We start from the raw sequence: 19,371 nt of genomic DNA, 5'->3' as shown, positions 1-19,371 counted from the left end.
TTTCACTTAGCGCTGTTTCAAGTTCTGTGTTATTTGATCAAAATGTATCACAAAGCTTTAAAGCCATGGTAACAATGCTATTAATTTTCTTAAGTAAATCTGTAATCTCAGAAAAACACATTAAATGAAGATACTGCACTGAGCAGTTATCTTTGGGGTAAGGCTGTAGCCACAGATAAAAACTACTGTACTGTGCATGCTTTGCTTTCCATGTATATTGTGTTGTGTTCCCTGAAACTGTCATGCTCACAACTGGAGCTGTCTGAGACATAACAAATTAATTCAATATTCTTTTTTTTCAAAATTACTTTGAACAAGCAGGTCATTATGAGGAGTGGGGTATTCAGAATGGTCTGATACTACATCTAGGTTAACCCTTCGGGGTTTAGCTGATTTGATGAGCCATCCATTGCACTATTCACGTTTGCTATTTGTCAGAAAAATTAAGCGAAGGTTATCTTCCTCTGACTGCACCCCAGACTTGTGAAACAGAGGAGAAATCAAAACACACATGCACATTTGTGGGGGGTTACAATCACTTTTGTTAGGGACAAAGACACAAATGGTAAAAAAAGTCACAAATGCTGTCAGAGCAGGTATGCAGTTTTTAATCAGATAATTTTTCCTGAATTACTTTTTACAGTAATGGCCCAGCTCCCAGCGATGTTACTTCTCTTATCCTCTTAAGCATGGTATTACTGCCTCATACTGCACTTAAAAAATAATTGAAAATAAAATATCCATACATTAACACATCTTAATTGAGCATAACAAAGTGATGACAGTACAGCCCTGAAAACATTTAAAGGCCTAAATTCAGAAAGCACTATTTTAAGGAGCTAGAGCTGTTCTGACAAAAATCAGAATAATGTACCGTGTTAATGTGGTAGGGCACCATCCAAAACAGGACATTAAAACATTCCTTTGTCATATCTGCTAAGGCAATACTAATTTTGACAAGTTTAAAAAACAAACAACAAAAAAAAAACCCCAAAACAAACCTACAAGCTTTCCTTATAAATCATTTTACTATAATTAAATTAGATGTGAGAAAATTATTATAAGGGTTAATCGCAGGGAAAATGAACTTTTGAATCTGGGCTACAATAGGCTTTTCATTTCCTGTGTTGAAAAAGAAAGTTTAACAAGGTAGGTTAGGTTGTTAGTCATATTTTCAACAGAGGAGAATTCAGCAGATGGCTGGGATGCTGCACTTTTGATACCATTTCCCTATATGAGTAGAACAAGACTCAGTGTTAAAGCTGGAGCCAGGGGACCAGATACAAAAAGATTTGGCCATTTTGCTGCTGTGTGAAAGGTGCAGTACCATCTTTACCTAATCACAAAATAACAATGAAATAATTAAGATTTCAATCACTGAAATAACCTCCTTCCTGTCCACCAATTCTACCCAGTAATGTATATAAATATTATTGCCTTCTTTCATACATGAGAAAATAAGGCACAGGGGGAGAAATGTCTCCAAATATGTAGCAAAGAAGTACAATACAGATATTTTGAAGAAGCTGGGGTCCAGATCTGGATTGTTCAAATCTAGATTTATATATTATTGCAGATTAGTAAACCAGAGTATTAATACTTGCACTGTTCTGACAGTGAAGGCATAAGGTAACCCCACCACCACAACAACTTTTGCATAAGGAAACAAATTGCAGTTGAAGTATGAAAATATTTTCTTGAGAGGCAAGGGTTTATAATCTTAGCTGTGATGCGCTGTACAGAGCTTAACGTCTTGCAGAATGTAAGGGTATTTGTTGCACAGCAATTTCAGCTATATTGCCAGCTCGATTATCACAGTACAGTGCTGGCAAGTGCAGCTTTTTTCTGTATGAGAATATCTCATAGCAGATTTCATGGTTGCTAGGTAGCTGTACAGCTCAAGGCCCCTGAAGGAAGCACAAATGCTGCAAATTGGTGGTACCCAATCAACAGTCAATCTGTTTAAGGTCCATTACTTCTCATTACCTTTTAACCATTATTTACTTTCTATTAGTTCAGACAGGATGATTGTAAAATGGATGGCTGAAAAGGGCCAAGAGAATAGACAATTTTTCAAGCCAATCCTAATTATTTTTGGTATAATTACACAATCCATCAAAAGATAAATACAATCTCCAGTCCAAACTGGCATTGTGTCTAACTTTGTACTGGCTGCTCATGGACATATTTGAAATGTGATGTTGGGAAGGAAGGAAGAACAGGGTGTATTCATTGATATGCAGCCGTCACTATTATTTCACTGCTTAGGACATGCAATACATGCCTTACGTAACATAACCCATAAAGGGAGGACTGCAAACCTGAAATGAAAAGTCAGGGCAGGGTTTATAATGATAATGTTTTGATAATTGTTTAATTATTGGGAGAAGTACTTTTCTAGATCTGTACAGCCTGAAAGAAATTGGCGGAGTCTTTCTTGAAGGATGAAGTCATCATAAGGATCCTGTTTTCCAGGATGGTGAGTTCTGCAGTACCAAATATAACTGCATAAGGTTACAAACACTTGTCTGAACTTAATGCCCAAGATCACAACTACTAGCTGTCTTCACAGCCTGTGCAATTCGTTCATGCACTTTTTTTTTTGTTTGAATGACTGCACCGTTGTAGCAGCCTACCACATAATCATAAAATTGCTGCTGCTATTTTGTGTCTGTTATTTGCAAAAGACAGTACAGCTGAGTTTTAATACAACCGTTCTGGCATCGCAAGTTGGTTGCCAGAGTGTCAATCAGGTTTATCCTTTCATTGAGAGTGGAGAATGGGAATGGGGGATCAACTGTATTCCTATTATGTACTTTCAAGAAGACTGAAGGGAAGACATAGTTCCAAACACTGAGCTATCACATTCAACCTCCCTCACTATGGTAAAAATCAACCATCATTAGTCAGTGAAGTTTCAAGGAAAAGGGAATCCTTCCCAAAAATACCTACTAATGTTTCAATGGAAGGAGGGGGAAAAAAAAAAAAGAACCAGGAATCAAAACCAGGCTGCTCATGAGCCTTATTTACAGGCAACTTTTGATGTCTTTTCCTTTGTGCAGTAGAACTTGCTTAGATGCTTGTTTAAACTCATTTGTCCTGACACCAATGAAATACTCCGATGTGAAATGCCTAAGCTACTTGTACATCATATTGTTAGTTCTGTATTATGGGAAATCTCCCTGCTCCATCCTGAATTTCTCAAACCTTTAAAACCTTTAGGACCTTTCAGATTTAGTTGCAACTTACATTATCTATGAGAATTTTTAGGCAGATGGAAATAATATGCAACCTATGGATTGTACCTGGTGTCCATCTGATTCAGTCATACCTTATGTAAGGTTTAGCTATTCAAGCTTCATCATCTCCTTTTGTTCTTATCTTTTTATAATATAACAGTTCCCTTGTCACAATGATATGAATATTTTAGTATTTAATCGTTTGTGCATTTTCATTTATTGATAACACTTTCTGAAGGTGTTACTGGAATGAATAGTGCTCTTCATTCCACAGTATTCTCAGCACAAGTAACTTTGTATGGATCCTCTATGCAGTGCAATAAAATCTTTAACAAAGATTAAGTCGTTTGTGGACACATGACTTAAAGCTATTTCTTTTTAACTTTCCAAATGAAATTGAATTTTCTCCCTCTCTTCAGAAGTCATCTGCTGCAATATTCCCACTTAAAAACCTACACCTGTTTTTCAATAGTGTAAAAATGTATTAAAAAATCCATTTACTTTTAGTGCATCTGGTTAGTGTCCCAAGAAATTTAAAGCTTTGCTGAGAACCACATACAAACACAGAAACACAAAATATAACTCCAGATCAAAAAAATGTTGCCCTGTGTGTTTATGCATCTCTTAAGATTTGAGCAGTAAATGCCAACCACAAATTCAGAATGCCATTAGCTCTTCTGCTGCTCCAGTAGCGTGACCTTAATAGAAGTTTGCTCATGTTTGAATTCTCAGCTGCTGATTGACACTGTAAGTGACATAGAAGAGCCAGGTCCCAAGAGAGCGTGAATTGGCCCGACTATAGTGGAGCTACACAGATTTCACATAGCATTCAGCAAATTATCTTCAACATGAGGAATCATTTTAAATGTAAGCAGATTTAGGAACTGCTTTGCAGAAAGCAGTCTCCTTTATTTATGGCAAAGAGTCTGCAGATTCCAGCTCTTCCATTCCCTCTGTGAATGCAACACAAGTTATCTGCTGTCACTGTAAGTGCTCACCAATTAATCTTCAGCTGCAGCCCTCTTCTAGAACATGTCACCGCTGTGATTTTGTTTCCCTCAGATGGCCTTCCTGTTATTATGTTCTCACATTTGGATTTGTATCTTAATTACATGTTAATATTTCTCTGCAAGGAAGGGGGTGAATCAATCTCATGAATTAATAGCGAACAGAGTAATAATCCAGGAAGGATAATGCATTGATAGAAGTGCTCTCATGGGATGTATATTACAAGATTGAAAACAACAGCTCATAAAGAACTGCACTGGTTAGAAGTGATTGAAGGGGCATGTACGTTGAGGATGGGCAGAACAGGTCAAAGAAGGGAAGGTTTATTTTAACTGAAATAGGAGGCACATTAATTCCTATAGAGTTTTGAAAAAGTGAAAACAGTAAGTGAGGCCATTAAAAACTACTTAAATCGATTAACAACACTTATGGATGCACCTTATTCCATACAGATAATCCTGTTGCATTTACCTTGGCACATGAAACAGGTGATGTAAAAGTTCACTTCCATTGTAGATTACTTAAGGTGGCTCTTCCAAAATTTTTTTCTCTACTGTTAGATAATTTCCCTTCCCCTTTCCATCCTGGAAGAATCATATTCAGGACTAAACTGAACAGTAAAGTATTTAGGAAAAAAATGATAGGGGAAACAAAAAATAAAGTAGAATAAGTGGCATAGAATTAAAAATCCCTATACTCATGGTTCAATTTTCCTTTCATTGGAAACATGTAATTAAGCTTCCATTTCAAATAGATATGGAACAAATAGTCAAACTGGCAAAAAACCTTTGCCTAAATACTGTTCTCATTTCATAGATTTTTTTTAAAAATTTTGAGAAAGTCATGGAGGTTTTTCTTGCCAGATCAAAACTTCTCAGCATTGTTCTTCCTCATGTTTCCATAAAAGGCAAAGATTGTCCTAGAAGCTTTGGTAAATTAAGGAGGAACTGGCAGATGGTTTATGAATACGAGCAGTTTTGAAAAACAAGCTCATTGCAAATTTACTTTCAAGCAACTGCTCCCAACTCCAATTAATCTTCTATGAGAAATAGGGAGATAACGCTTTCATGCATTTTATTCCAAATATGGCTAATAAAAGAGGGATAGGAAGAGAGACTTAGAACTAAGCACTCTAAATAAAAAGTGTATCTCTTAGGTAAAAAAATGATAATGCATTTGTAAAGAAAGCTGAAAACATCCCATAATCATTAGGAGCAAGAGAAAAATAAATCAAATGGGAGAAAAATGTGTAATGGAAAACAGTTAATACTATCATTATGGTTGTAAGTTATTATACGTGCTTAGAATTATATCTGAAAAGGAATAGATGAGGCAACACAAGGAATTTCAGCTCGTATATTGTTGGGATCCAAATTTGGTTTTAGATATCTGATATTTCAACATTGTCTCCTCAAAAAGTGTTATATCAGGGTAGTCTTAGTTCTGTTTCTTAAAATCATTCCTTTCAGATTTAAGGGGGCTTTATCTCTGACTTTAATCTCACACTCCATATTCAAATAGCAATCACTTTCCATATCTAAATCATCTAAAAGCATCCAAAGCACAGACACTGTGATTTTCATAAAGAGAATTTAAGGTTTTACCTAGAAATAACAGCAACCAAAGCTAAAATTTTCTTCACTGGCACTGGTATCAGGTTTCTAGCTCCTTATTACTGACACAGAAACCTTTTTTCAGTAATGAGCTTGCTATCAATATTGGTCCAAACTGCCTTCTCAGTATTTGCATTTTTTAACCCTGTAATGAAGGATAGCAGCAAATGCACAAAATAATTTTATCTATTAATTGTACTTATTATACTTTGAGTTTATGGGGGGGATCAACAGGCCATCTGAAAACATTTTGTCCAAATTGCTCCCAGCTGTATCTTAGTTTGCCCCTCTCCATTATTTAAAATCTATATAGTAAAACCCCTAGCACATAAAAGAAACACACAATCAAAGTTTAAGATATTTAAAATGAGATGTCATTTACGGTGTCTGTACACTCTCATACTTCCACAGTCCTTTCCACATTGAAAGTACCACATGTATTCACTGGACAGCCAGGTAATAGGACTATTAAAGAATTTTTTAATGAGTAAATCCTTCATATATCTTAATATCCTCTTTTTTTTTACATTAAATAATGATGACTAATCTTTTAATACCTCATTCTTCCATGGAGTTATAAAAGAACAACAACGAACTTCCTTGACTTCAAAATGAAGGATCCAAACAGGTGGTCTGAAGAAAACTCGTAAACTTAAAGGTTTCTTATGTGTGCAAACAATGTAGTTGCTGGAAGACTCACCAATGAGAAGCCTTTAAATGGACTATTTTGATTATTTTATATTCATGTTTTTGTTACTATTCTCAGGACAAAATATTAGGCATAGAATATTGCCCAGTATGCCAGGAGTTGATGAAAAATGAGAATTCAATTATATTCTTCTAGTGTCAGCCAGCAAGAACAAATACATGCTGAAAGTAGCTGAAATTAATACCAGAGGGAAACTAAAGCACTAAGTACTATGACAAATTGTAAACTTTAAAACAACAGAATGTATGTAAATGGGCTCCAAAGGCCTCTCATTCATTTGCTACCTCTTTCAAAACCCCAGCCAAAGGTCTGGGCTCTCATTTAAACTGGATACATATGTAGGAAACTTAAGAAGCCATCAGAGGCTTATCATCATCATTAACTGTAGCCTAATTATTGAGCTGCATAGAGAACTACATTCCATTTCCAAAGCCTTCAGTCCCAGAGTCCTTCTTCTTTTTCATGATTTAGAGTTATTTTACATCTCTTTTGGTAACCAACTTCATTATATCCCTTGAGTGTTATTTGGGCTCAGATTATAACATTCTTAGCTCAGCAAGAATAGGAAGTTTGAATTAAACATATTTTAGAAGTAATTTTAATGGCGCCAGCAAAGACTTTTTCTGGCTTTTGGAAGGTGTTTTCTCCTCACACTCAATTTGTCCCTCTATTGTCTAAGACATTTAGCTATGGTACTCATTCCTCTCATACAGTGAAGATTTCTTAGACTTTTTACAAGTGTTACCGTCTACCATAAGACTCTACTTAATATGCAGTGGTCACTAATGGCATACATTTTACATGAATAGTGGTTGGGAGAAGGATCACGCAAGTTTGGACTTTTTAAGATTTTGTAATAGAGTCTGCAGCGTAGCTTTCATATGGTATCCACCCTCTTAATTCTCAGATATTTGGGTAGAATTAACATTAAAAAAACCAAAACCCAAAACGAAAACAATCCACATACCTTTTTCTTTCTTGTACCTAAGGGTTTAGAAGACAAATCAGGTAGACGGGGAAAGTGGTAACAATATGTGGGGTGGGGGGTAGGCAGAAACACTGAGGCAAACTCAATTCCTGGCATGCATTCATATTCACAACACATGGAACTGGAATATCAAGTACTCTTTCTGAGAGAAGCTGTGTTACATACAGATTAGAAAAACAAGCCAAATAATGTAAAAAGCATCAGTCCCCAACAGGAAGGTGGGCCTTTTTCCATGGGCCTTAGAGACTATGTGCAGAAAGCCCCCTTCCCCCACACTGTGGGGGGAATACAATCCCTTATCCACCAGAGGGCAATGCTGCCGCTGAGAAGCAGCTGATTCCTAAAAATACGAAACTTCACCCCATCAGAACATTTGGAGAAATACCATGAGTAACCAGAGAGAAACCCCTGATCTAGCAGTAGGTTTTAAACAGATTTTTGAATGAGGAATATGGAACTGATGGACAGAACCTTGCCCAGAATAAAGGGATAAAGCTGTGAGACAGAGTGGTAATTGGAGAGAAGGAAGCATGTCTTATCCATAAAGTTTTACCTTTGTTGATAGCAAAGATGAATATATTTGAGAGAAGCCTAATTCACATACTGGCAGCCGACCATCACTAAAGACATCAGTTGGATATAGAGCTTTTCATCTCGCTCAGCTTTGGTTGCTTCACTCTACTTCCTATCAACAATTTCCAAAAATGTCATTGCCAGCTGCCAGAGAAGCTACAAATTAGTTGATAGTCTTAATACGGATTTTATGTAGAGAGGCAAACAGAGTAATAAAACTTTGCAGCCCCAAGCTGTCACTCTTCTTGGCAGCTGTGAATGGGCCTGATAAATACAGAAAGCAGCCCCCCTTCATAAATACAGAAATTGTTCAAGCTTGCAGGAGTCGCGGCAAAAGATGAAACACACAAGATTCTCTTCACCAGCTACAGCAGGATGAGAAACCTTTTACTGAAAACCCAGAAAACTTGGAACAGAGTCAGTGATTCTTATTTGACTTCTCCACACTTCCAGGACCGCAGCTCTGAAAGGCCGGAGTTAAATCCCAAACTGATAGGCTGATGCTGCTTTGTCAATAGAACATCATTGACTTAAGTGGCTTGAAATCAGGTGTGAAAGCGCTAATGGCAGTTTTCGTTGCAGCTCAGCTTCTCAGACTTTAAAACCCTTTCAGTTCTCTCCTCTCCTCTTACAAAAAGGAAGAAGCATTTACAGACTTTATTTTTTTTTTTTTTTCAGTTCTCTCCTCTCCTCTTACAAAAAGGAAGAAGCATTTACAGACTTTATTTTTTTTTTTTTTTTTCATGGAGAAGTGGCTGGTTAGCAATGAGAATTTCCAAACAGCATTAAGCAAAATTTGTGTTTTATTCTCTAATGTATACTACACTAGAGCCACAAGCATTTAAACTTTCAATTTGCCATGGACTTCACAGATTCAAAGGTGACTCTTTCTAACCTTCTCTTCTGCCAGCCAGCTGAAGGAGAGCATGGTTTGCTTGTAATGTTTGCGTTCAAGATTTATTAAGTAGAGGAATGTGTGTTACGAATAATGAATTGTGGCATTCCCAGTTCTTGCATCCCTGCCACTGTTCAGTGATTAGTCTTGTAACAGACCTAACCAAGCTGGATTCTCTTCCTTTTCAGATTAGTTTATTCTCCTTTAGGCTAAGGAACCACGGGGATCAATTCGTCCTGGTCTTGGAGGATACACTTTTACAAGGCTGAAGCCAAAAGGCCATACATTTCAAGAATTCAGTGTGGTTAAGCTGTTACTTCTTATAGCAGACCTAACATCGCATTTTGGGTTGGCAACTCATATGCTATTTAACAGTGAAACAAAACCCACCCACTCACACCTTCTTTACAGATGTTTGCTTTCCAGTGTCCTAAAAACCTGTTTAATTTTACTGAATACACACTCTGATGGAAACCTCTTAGGAAGATGCAAAGAAACTTGATGATAAACTAAGCTTAAAAGTGCTACACTCAAAAGTTTAATGGAGAGAAAAAAAAAGTTACCAGGAAAAAGCTGAATGGGAAGGGACCCATACTTTAAAGGAATTTAAAAAGGCAAATCAGGACAACAAACCTGGCAGTAAATCATATACAAAATGAAGTGAAACTGAACAAAGCCACCTGGCTAGGGTACAGTTGTGTCTGCATCAGCATTTTTGTCAGTTACATACAGCTAAGTATTTGCAGATAAATAAATCACAACTTTCCATTAAGTATTTAAGCCTGTAAGTTACTAGGCATGAAACACTCTTTGTTTTGTAAAATTAAAACAATTATTTAGTTGCTGCATTGTACATTGCAAAATACAAAAGCATAACACTAAGTCTTAGCCTCAGTTCATTAGAGCTCTTCAGACCATACCCTATTCTAGAAGTTCAGAGGCTTGATGGTCAGATGCAAAGCTGTGCAATTAATGAATATAAAACCTGAATAAAGTCTGTATAGTGCCAGAAAGATATGTTTAATTTACAGTACTGGTTCCACTCCTCACCTCTTCTCTTTGATTTAATGTATTTCTTAGGTGAACTTTCCATATTTAGAGATCAGGCTGCCTGAATCATTCATCTTTCATTCATTCATTCTGTCCTTCTATTTCAACATATTGTGTGAAATTTTATGCATTAATTGAGGTTCTTTTAAAATGTAATGTTTCCTGCTATCATCTAGTGTAAAACCAGATTAAGACTCATCTCTGTAAGCTTTCCATATGTTTAAACATTTAGAACATCCCTGTGCTGGCCACATTTGAAGAATCCAAGCCTACAGAGCAGAGCAGAGAATTCAGGATCCAATGCAGTTTTTGTAAAAGTTACAAACATACATAGGATACTGAAATATATATTGGCTGAAATACAGACTAACGTTGGTATTAACAGCTCACTGCAGAGGTGCTCATTTCTTTCCTCATGCCCCTTCGGTTTTAAAGGGACCTGCAGTGACTTTGCGTTCCTGAAAACCAGGCTCGAGGTATATCAGACTGGGCACCCACAAACAATCACAAAATGATTTTGAAATGTAGATCAATGCAATTATTAAAAAATAATGTGGCCAGCAATAGGGCATTTGTGGTTTAAAAAAAACAATGATATCCCCGTGGTTAATAAGTACACTTTTAGGTTTAAGGGGTCAAAGCTGATATTTGAGATCTTGAACACGCTATATCTCTGCAGCAGTGTCCAATAGGGATGTTTTTATTGAACAAAAGGTTGCAGGCACTCATCCTGTTACACTGGTTTTGTTATTACCTACACTTGCATTATCCCTCCACCTGCTCTGTGAAACAACTGATGTTCATCTGACACAATTTTACTATTCTAAGAACAGACCAATCTAAAAACCAAAGTACATACGCATGCACACATGACTTTATTGGTTTGAAATGTGAATTTAATAACACTATTGGGCAATTGATCAATATTCTCCTATTTTCCCTAAATTAAAAAAAAAAAAGGCTACCTATATAACATTATTCTGAACAGTTAAGGGGCTTCCGATCTAAATAGCTGTCATCAGATACTTGTCACGTAATAAAAACTATGAATATTTTGATACTAAAATCAAATCTGCAATTATAATTTTAACTATGACTCATTGATGATTTAGATTGTTGTGATTAAGTATGTTTCTTTATGCATACAAATTATATATTCAGTTTGCAGACTGTGTGAGAATTAGGACATCCTAGCTAGACATTATTGCTGTTAAGTGCTTGGACTTTGTGAGTGACGATCCTGGCAAACACTATGGTTACTTCACTAAATCTTTCATTATTTCTGAAACAAATTTGAGGGTTCGGAAGTCTTTATATTTAAATAAAAAATTGTATAGGCAATGTCTGTATATTCTCATCTACGCATAAATGTTTATTTTTTTAAAGAAAAACTTGGTAATCACTGTGAATTATTCCCTGGGCAAAAAGTTCCATGTGGGTGGTTGAATGAATGAAAAGTAGTTTTTGTGGAGGAAATATATTGAGAATAAGTGGTTTCACAACTATACTCAAACTAGTACTACCCATCATACTCAAAGGAAAACAATTTAAATAAATACTGCAAAGCAACACAAATATAGTTACTTACATAAACAAATCAATACAAGCAGACAGCTGTTACAAGACTGAATGCAAACAGTCCATTTTACAAAGAAAGGTTGCTGCTACACCATTGACCCTTACCTATACTTAAACAAAGAGGGAAAGAGTTACAAAGATGTTCAATGGTCTATTTAGGCACATACTTAGGCACCCATTAGGATTCAGACACCTTAAAATCTTCCTGGTCTTCTCGGCAAGTTGTTGGCACAATACATATCATCAGTATTTTCCTTGGAGTTACTTCTGTTTTTTACATGACAGAGAGAAAAAAGAAACAAATGACCCCGACAGCAATGGTCCAGCAAGACACGATCAAGAGAGGGTTTGTGCCAGGGCAGTGGTGCCTTTAGGGCATCCTGTCACCAGACTGTCTTGTCCCAGGCATACCTTTAAACACCTCCTGTTCACGCCCAGCTAGCAATGGTGTCCACAACCCAGAGGAGCAGAGAGTGTTAGGAAGACCACAGAACAGCCTAGATTTACACCTCATCCTGATGTCTTCGGCACACCCTGCCAAGATGTTAGGCAGAGGTTGGAGAGAAGGGAAAATGAGGCAGATGGTTAAAACCATGGGTTTATCATCAACGAGAAAGCAAGTTCCCTGGCAGAGGGAAACTGAGAGGGCGGCCTGCAGGGCTGGGAAGACGTCCTGCGGGGTACAGGGCAGAGGGCACATCTCATTGGCCTCCCACAACTCTCTTTAGAACCAAAACCCAAAAATCAATGCCGTTTCCAGCAGTAAAACAACTCGGCTAAACAACTGTATCCCATACTGCAGTCCTCTGACCCTGGCAATGCCTAGCCATGCTTAGCTAGAGAGAGGATTTTTGTTCACGTTGTCTATAAGAAGAAATGAAGTGTTTTTCATTGTCACCTATAACAAAGGAAGCTCAATTATTCCCTTCTTTGAGCTACTTGCTGCAGGAGGCTGGGTTCTCAAGTACTCATCCATACAAACGTGCATCTTAATCTGTGTTTGTCACTGTTATTTTTAATATGTAAGCCAATTATAGTTAGCTTTAAATAGAGAAGCCTAATGAGAAAATGTATCCTATAATTAAAAGGGAAAAGAATCAAGAACTTCCTACCAACATTAACTCTGCTGATTTTACAGCAAGGTTGCCTACTCTTTTCTTCCACCTCTATTTAAATTTTTGTGGATTTTTTTTCCTCCTAATTAAAAAAAATGTTAAGACATTTACTAAAGATTTCTTGAGATAAAGTTTTCCATGTAGAAACTTCTGCAACTTTTAACTTCTGTCTTTTCATATTCCTTTCAAAACCTCAGTCCTGTATCCAGGCAAAATATGTTTCTACACTGGCAAGGGCCCAATTACACATTCTAAATACTGCACATAGTTAAAGTATAGCAGACCATCTTAAATTCACTGGCTGTCCTTTTTTTTTTAAGATTAAATACACATTTAAAGGAGAACTTGTTTCTTCTTTGGCTATCTAAGATCTATTTCACACACTTTTCTGTTCCAGACACAAAACTGTAATTATCTCAAGACTCCTATTTTGTATTAATATAGCTCTGTCAGCAAGCCAGAATGTTTGGTATGCACTACTCCTCTGTAGGCGTATTAATGAAGAGTTGCCTGCCGTTGCAAAACATGTTAAATTCCAGCATTTCCATATGGTAAAATAGCATGTCAAAAAGGTTTCAGGGCAGTGAATTTTACGCTCCATGTCATCTAGCCTTGTTCTCTGCATTTGGAGATCCATGCAGAAATGTCATTCACAATAATTTGTGTAGGTGCTCAAAATTTTTCACCACATTTTCGGTTGAGCTCTGTTCTGATTGGTTTAAGGAAAAAACTCATGGAGATTAGAATTAGCTAAAAAAGTATATTTCAAGTCTACAGTTAAATATAGATTTTTAAAACAGAGCTTACAGTTAAAAATATATATCATCCCATATAAATAATGAAAGGATAAGACATGAAATGGAATTCTAAGTGAAATTTTATGATGTTTTCTTTCAGAAGTACTGAAATGCACCCAGTCTGTGCTTCAGTGAAAAGCAGCCACTGGACTTCCCAGGGGACTGGAAAGTAGAACAGCTCCAATGATACATGCAAGATTTCCTCCACGTTCTCCACGAGGAGGCTGATGTTCAAGTCCCTGGCTTTACTGAGGCAGAGTGGGAAATTTACCCCCAAATCTCATCTGAGACCTATGTTCAGAGTTCACAAGCAAACATCAAGAGAAGGCTGTAATCCGCTCATTGTTTACTTAACAGTGATGAAAGTCTGTTCTTTCTTGGACTAGTTCACAGTCAAAAGTTGTCATACATCCCAAAGGAAGGTTTTGATTATTGACAGGTGGCTTTTGCAAACCTAATGCCTTTCATGCAAAGCTAAGGCATTTAAATGACTCTACTGTTACTAGCTTTAGAGTCATGAACTCTTAAGTATGGTGATACAGGTTGCTGCAGCGGATTTGATAGCTAGAATCATTTTTATTTTAAATAAAAACTGAGATGGAGGATGGAAAATGAGGAGAGTAAAAGACAAAGGTTGACTTTCTGAAAAATCAATCTGATCTGGATTTTTTATTTAAGAATTCAAGCATGATTTCTCCAGTTCAGATAACTATTACTTCTAGCACCTTTAAAAGCTTTCAGTGCATGTTCCAAGACTACCAGTTCCCTTGTAGTCAGAAAAGTTTCTCAAATTCATGTCAAAGCATGAATCTTTACTTCAAACTATTTTCCAGTCAAGATTAAATCCCCTTAAAAAAAAAAGGAAAAAAACCCAGAAACAAAACAAAATCAAATTCTTTCCCAAGTTATATAAACACAATTTTAGATTCATTTTGCTTCGACACTTATTAAAAATAGATTATTTTGACTGATACGACATTATAAAAAAGGATTAGTTAATTATGTAGAATATGAATTAAAGCTAATAAGATTCAATTACAGAAAACATGTTTACAGCATTTACTTGAGCCTGCTACCACACAAGCTGTTCTACTTCTTAACTATTCTGGAAAATATAGCATCAAGACAGTCATTTTAACAGAAGTTGTCCCGTTATGATCTCAACTTTGCGCATTCCACTGAACTGAATGAACTGGAGTCACAGTTTTGAGTAGAGAGAGACAAGAAAAATATGTCATTTGAATGATGCAAAATATCAAATGACTGATGCTTCTGGCCACTTCTAAGAAGAATTGTTTTCTTCTGAATTTCATATGTACAAGTTCTCCCTCTCGTATTTGTTTAGCGCTGCCGCAAAAACCTTCTGCTAGTCTGTTTTTCTGGTCATATTTTCTCTTACCTGGACTGAACTTCTCTAGAGGATGTTCTTAGGAAAAGGTCTTAGATCATTAAGAATGTATAAACTTTTGATATAAGTAACACTAAAAACTTCTTGCAGGTCTGAAAAATCACATCTATTTTCATAGAATCATTTAGGTTGGAATGGACCTATCAGATCATCAAATCCAATTGTAAACTTAACACTGCCAAGTCCACCACTAAACCCTGTCTCTAAGCAGCACATCTACATGTCTTTTAAATACCTCCAGGGATGATGACACAACCACTTTCCTTGACAGTCTGTTTCAACCCCTGACAACCCTTTTAGTGAAATAATATTTCCTAATATCCAAACTAAACATCCCCTGGTGCAACTTGAGGCCATTTCTTCTTGTCCTATGGCTTGCTACTTGGGAGAAGAGACCAACATCCACCTCACTGCCACCCTCTTTCAAGTAGTTGTAGAGTGTGGTATGGTCTCCTCTCAGCTTCCTCTTCTCGAGGCAAAACAACCCCAGTTCCCTCAGCCACTCCTCATAACACTTGTTTTCCAGACCCTTCACCAGCTTCGTTGCCCTTCTCTGGACAAGCTCCAGCGACACAATGTCCTTCTGGTAGTGAGGGGCCCAAAACTGAATACAATATTCAAGGTGCGGCATCACCAATGCTGATTACAGGAAGACAATCACTTCTCTAGTCCTGCTGGCCACACTATTCCTGATACAAGCCAGGATACTGTTGGCCTTCCCGGCCACCTGGGCACACTGCTGGCTCATGTTCAGCCAGCTGTTGACCAGTACCCCCAGGTCCTTCTCTGACAGTCCGCTTTCCAGCCACTCTTCCCCAAGCCTGTAGCGTTGCATGGGGTTGTTGTGATGCAAGTGCATAGACCTGGCACTTGGCCTTGTTGAATCTGATACAATTGGCCTTGGCCCTCTGATCCAGCCTGTCCAGGTCCCTCTGCAGAGGCTTCCTACCCTCAAGCAGGTCAACAATCCTGCCCAATCTGGTGTCATCTGCAAACTTATTGAGGGTGCACGCGATCCCCTTATCCAGACCATTGATAAAGATATTAAACAGAACCTGCCCCAAAACTGAGCCCTGGGGAACACCACTTCAGTCTGGCCACCAGCTGGATTTAACTCCATTCACCACAACACTTTGAGTTTGGCCATCCAGCCACTTTTTTACCCAGTGAAAGATACACCCCTTCAAGCCATGAGCAGTCAGTTTCTCCAGGAAAATGCTGTGGGAAATGGTGTCAAAGGCTTTACTAAAGTCTAGGTAGACAACATCTATGGCCTTTCCCTCATCCACTAAGTGGGTCACCTGGTCACAGAAAGAGATCAGGTTAGTCAAGCAGGGCCTGCCTTGCATAGACCCATGCTAGTTGGGCCTGATTACCTGTTTGTCCTGTACGTGCCATGTAATGGCACTCAGGATGATCTGCTCCATAATCTTCCAAGACACCAAGGTCAGGCTGACCAGCCTGTAGTTCTCTGGTTCCTTCTGCCGGCCCTTCTTGTTAAACTCCAGTCAACTGGCACCTCCCCTGTTATCCAGGACTGCTGATAAAGGATTGGAAGTGGCTTGGTGAGCACTTCTGCCAGCTCCCTCAGCATCCTTGGGTGGATCCCATTTGGCCTCATTGACCTGTGTGTGTCTAAGTGGTGTAGCAGGTCACTAACCATTTCCCCTTGGATTATGGGGTCTTCATTCTGCTCCCTGTCCCTGTCTTCCAACTCAGGGGGCTGCGTACCCAGAGAACAACTGGCCTTACTATCAAAGGCTGAGGCAAAGAAGGCATTAAGTACCTCAACCTTTTCCTCATCCTTTGTCACTATGTTTCCCTCCGACATCCAGTAAAGGATGGAGATTCTCCTTAGCCCTCCTTTTGTTGCTAACGTATTTATAGAAGTATTTTTTAATCCTCCTCTACAGCAGTAACCAGATTAAGTTCTAGTTGTGATTTGGCCCTTCTAACTTTCTCCCTGCATAACCTCACAACATCCTTGTAGTGGTCCTGAGTTGCCTGCCCCTTCTTCCAAAGGTCATATACTCTCAATTTTTCAACTGAGTTCCAGCCAAAGCTCTCTGTTCAGCTGTCTGTTTTGAGGCCAGTTTGACTGCACAGATTAATTTTGAAGGTCATCCCCAAATTTTACCTATGACAATGGTTGTCTGTGAATCCACTACACCAATATAGCTATTTATGGCCTGAAATACAATTGAATATTCAATGGTTACATCTAATTTTGAGATTTAAATATGTGTTGGTTTGAATTTCTTCAGAAAACATTTAGAAATGCATGTTCATGACACAACGAGTGGGGAACTATACGTAAGTTAAGCTGCAGTCCACGACTTCTCAGTACTAGAAATACTGGTCAAAAGCTGAATCAGAGAAATAAGAACATATTTTCAGCAGAGTTTTGCTATACCATCTGTCCTTTAAGATCTTGTTCTAGCTGTTTTTCAGTCTCCTAGGAGGAGATCACTAAGATGAATATCAGGATATCAAGAAATATTCTCTCCCTCTCCCCATCCTTTCATATGTGCCTCCCTTCTTTTCTCCTTGCCTCCCTTCCTCCCTTTCTTCTTTTTTGTCCTCTTTTTCCCTGTCTTTTTGCCCCTTTTTCTTTTCCACAACCATTACAGGAGCAACTGGAATGCAACATAAACACACCCAAGGTAGCTTTAAATAACAGACACTGAGTATACAGGTATCAGTCCATCAACAGAAACCAAAGCAGACTGCCTGACTCAGACTGTAAAGCTGCATTTTGGATCAGGAACTGTGCTAGGAGACTTGTCAGGCCCATCTGTCCCCTGGCCTGATGCACAGAATCCTGTCTGCTGCTGCAGCTCCTCGCAGGCACCGGCTACCACTCCCTGCCTCGTACCAGATCTCCTTTCCCAGGAGAGGCAGAGAAGGGCTTGCCCAAGTCTCTTTGTTCTTCTGACCCATCCTCTGATTTCTAACCACTGCCTCAAGTTGTTCAGAACTGAGTTTGCTCAGCAAAATTATGATTAATCAGGTACAGATTTTTCTAGTAGTCTGCAGCTATTTAAAATAAGGACATTCATTTAATCTGTAAATTTTTCTAAGAGAATTTATTTGTACATAATCTGAGGAGCCTGCTTGGACCCACTAATGTTAATTACACAATGTGAAAAAACATACTCCAAATATATACATGGAGAGGACATTTTTAATTTTTTTAACATCCTGATCGGTTACAGTAATTATACATTTAGCTGGTCAACATCACCTAAATGACAGAGCTTCGTTCAGAGGAATAAATGGAAGCAGCAATTATATCAAGGCTATATTTGGTTCCAGCTGATGTGCTGTTACCACGTGAAAATTCCTACTATTTTCTGTGATTCTTTAAATCAGTGGCGTGCCTTTCTCCATATTATATCATCTGTGAACTGTCTTTTAAAAACACAAAACAAACTGAAGGACTCACTGGTTTCTTCAGCAAATGTGCGTGTTGAGGACTGGAGATGAATTCCAGGCACCTCTTGCAAAAAGATGCATACGTGCAGCCACTTGCCAGTGTGGAATTCCTGAAGACTGAAATAAAGGGCAAAAACCCAGGTTCCTGAAATACCCTGAGCACGCTATTATAGCAGAGAAGTAGTAAAACACAGAAAAAAGAAGGCTGAGGAGTTAAGGTAGTATCTTTATAGCATTAGACTTACCAGTTTGTGGCTATGGCAATATTAGTTCTAAAAATGCCATGGCATGTACAAACTATTTATTTTGTTTCAATCTGTCTGAACTAGCTGCTCAGTCTTTCTTTCACTAAACTTTTGCCTGACTTAGTTATTGTGTATGACATCTAGAAGAGGAGAATTGACTGAATGCTAAGCATTTACTATTTTGTCTCCAGGTAAAAATACAGGGTATCAGACTATGGCTGTAAACAGGATGGGAGAAGACAGTATAGATAATTGTGGTTTTGTTAAGCTGTTTGCCAACACTGTTGTACTGTGTTTTCAATACATAAATATTTTACTAACTACATTATACTGAGGATGTACTTTGAGATGAAATCAAGTCAACTATGGAGGATACCAACTACCTGTAATGTTGTCACATTCTCTCCTGCAGCTTTTTTAACAGCTGTTTTGTTATAGTCACAAAAATATTAAAGAAAAGGAATAGAACAATCACAGGATAATCATAAAATCAAACATGACCTTTTTTGTCAATAGTTACATTTTTTTTTCTGTGTGATCTCTAATCTCACCTCCCATAAAATGATGCAATCTTATGCAAGTATCATAGGATTTCATTTTCCAGCAGTGGATCATAAGTGATTGTTGGTGTTAGCATATAACTCATATTCATGTTTCCCCAGTTAGCAGAAGCTAATGCATTACTTGCCTTGTATTCAGAACTCACCTTAAATATACA

The 19,371-nt window shown here is 37.9% G+C and overlaps 1 protein-coding gene across 23 annotated transcripts in view; it reads right to left on the bottom strand.

Moving 5' to 3' along the window:
* Positions 1 to 19,371, bottom strand: part of NRXN1 (neurexin 1) — a 726,997-nt gene that overhangs the window by 583,053 nt on the left and 124,573 nt on the right. The gene's annotated exons all lie outside the window — the stretch shown is intronic.

This window comes from Phalacrocorax aristotelis, chromosome 3 (assembly GCF_949628215.1).
Source record: "Phalacrocorax aristotelis chromosome 3, bGulAri2.1, whole genome shotgun sequence".
Lineage (NCBI taxonomy): Eukaryota > Metazoa > Chordata > Aves > Suliformes > Phalacrocoracidae > Phalacrocorax > Phalacrocorax aristotelis.
The sequence above is the reverse complement of the archived record's forward strand: the minus strand, read 5'-3'. Positions and strand labels throughout refer to the sequence as shown.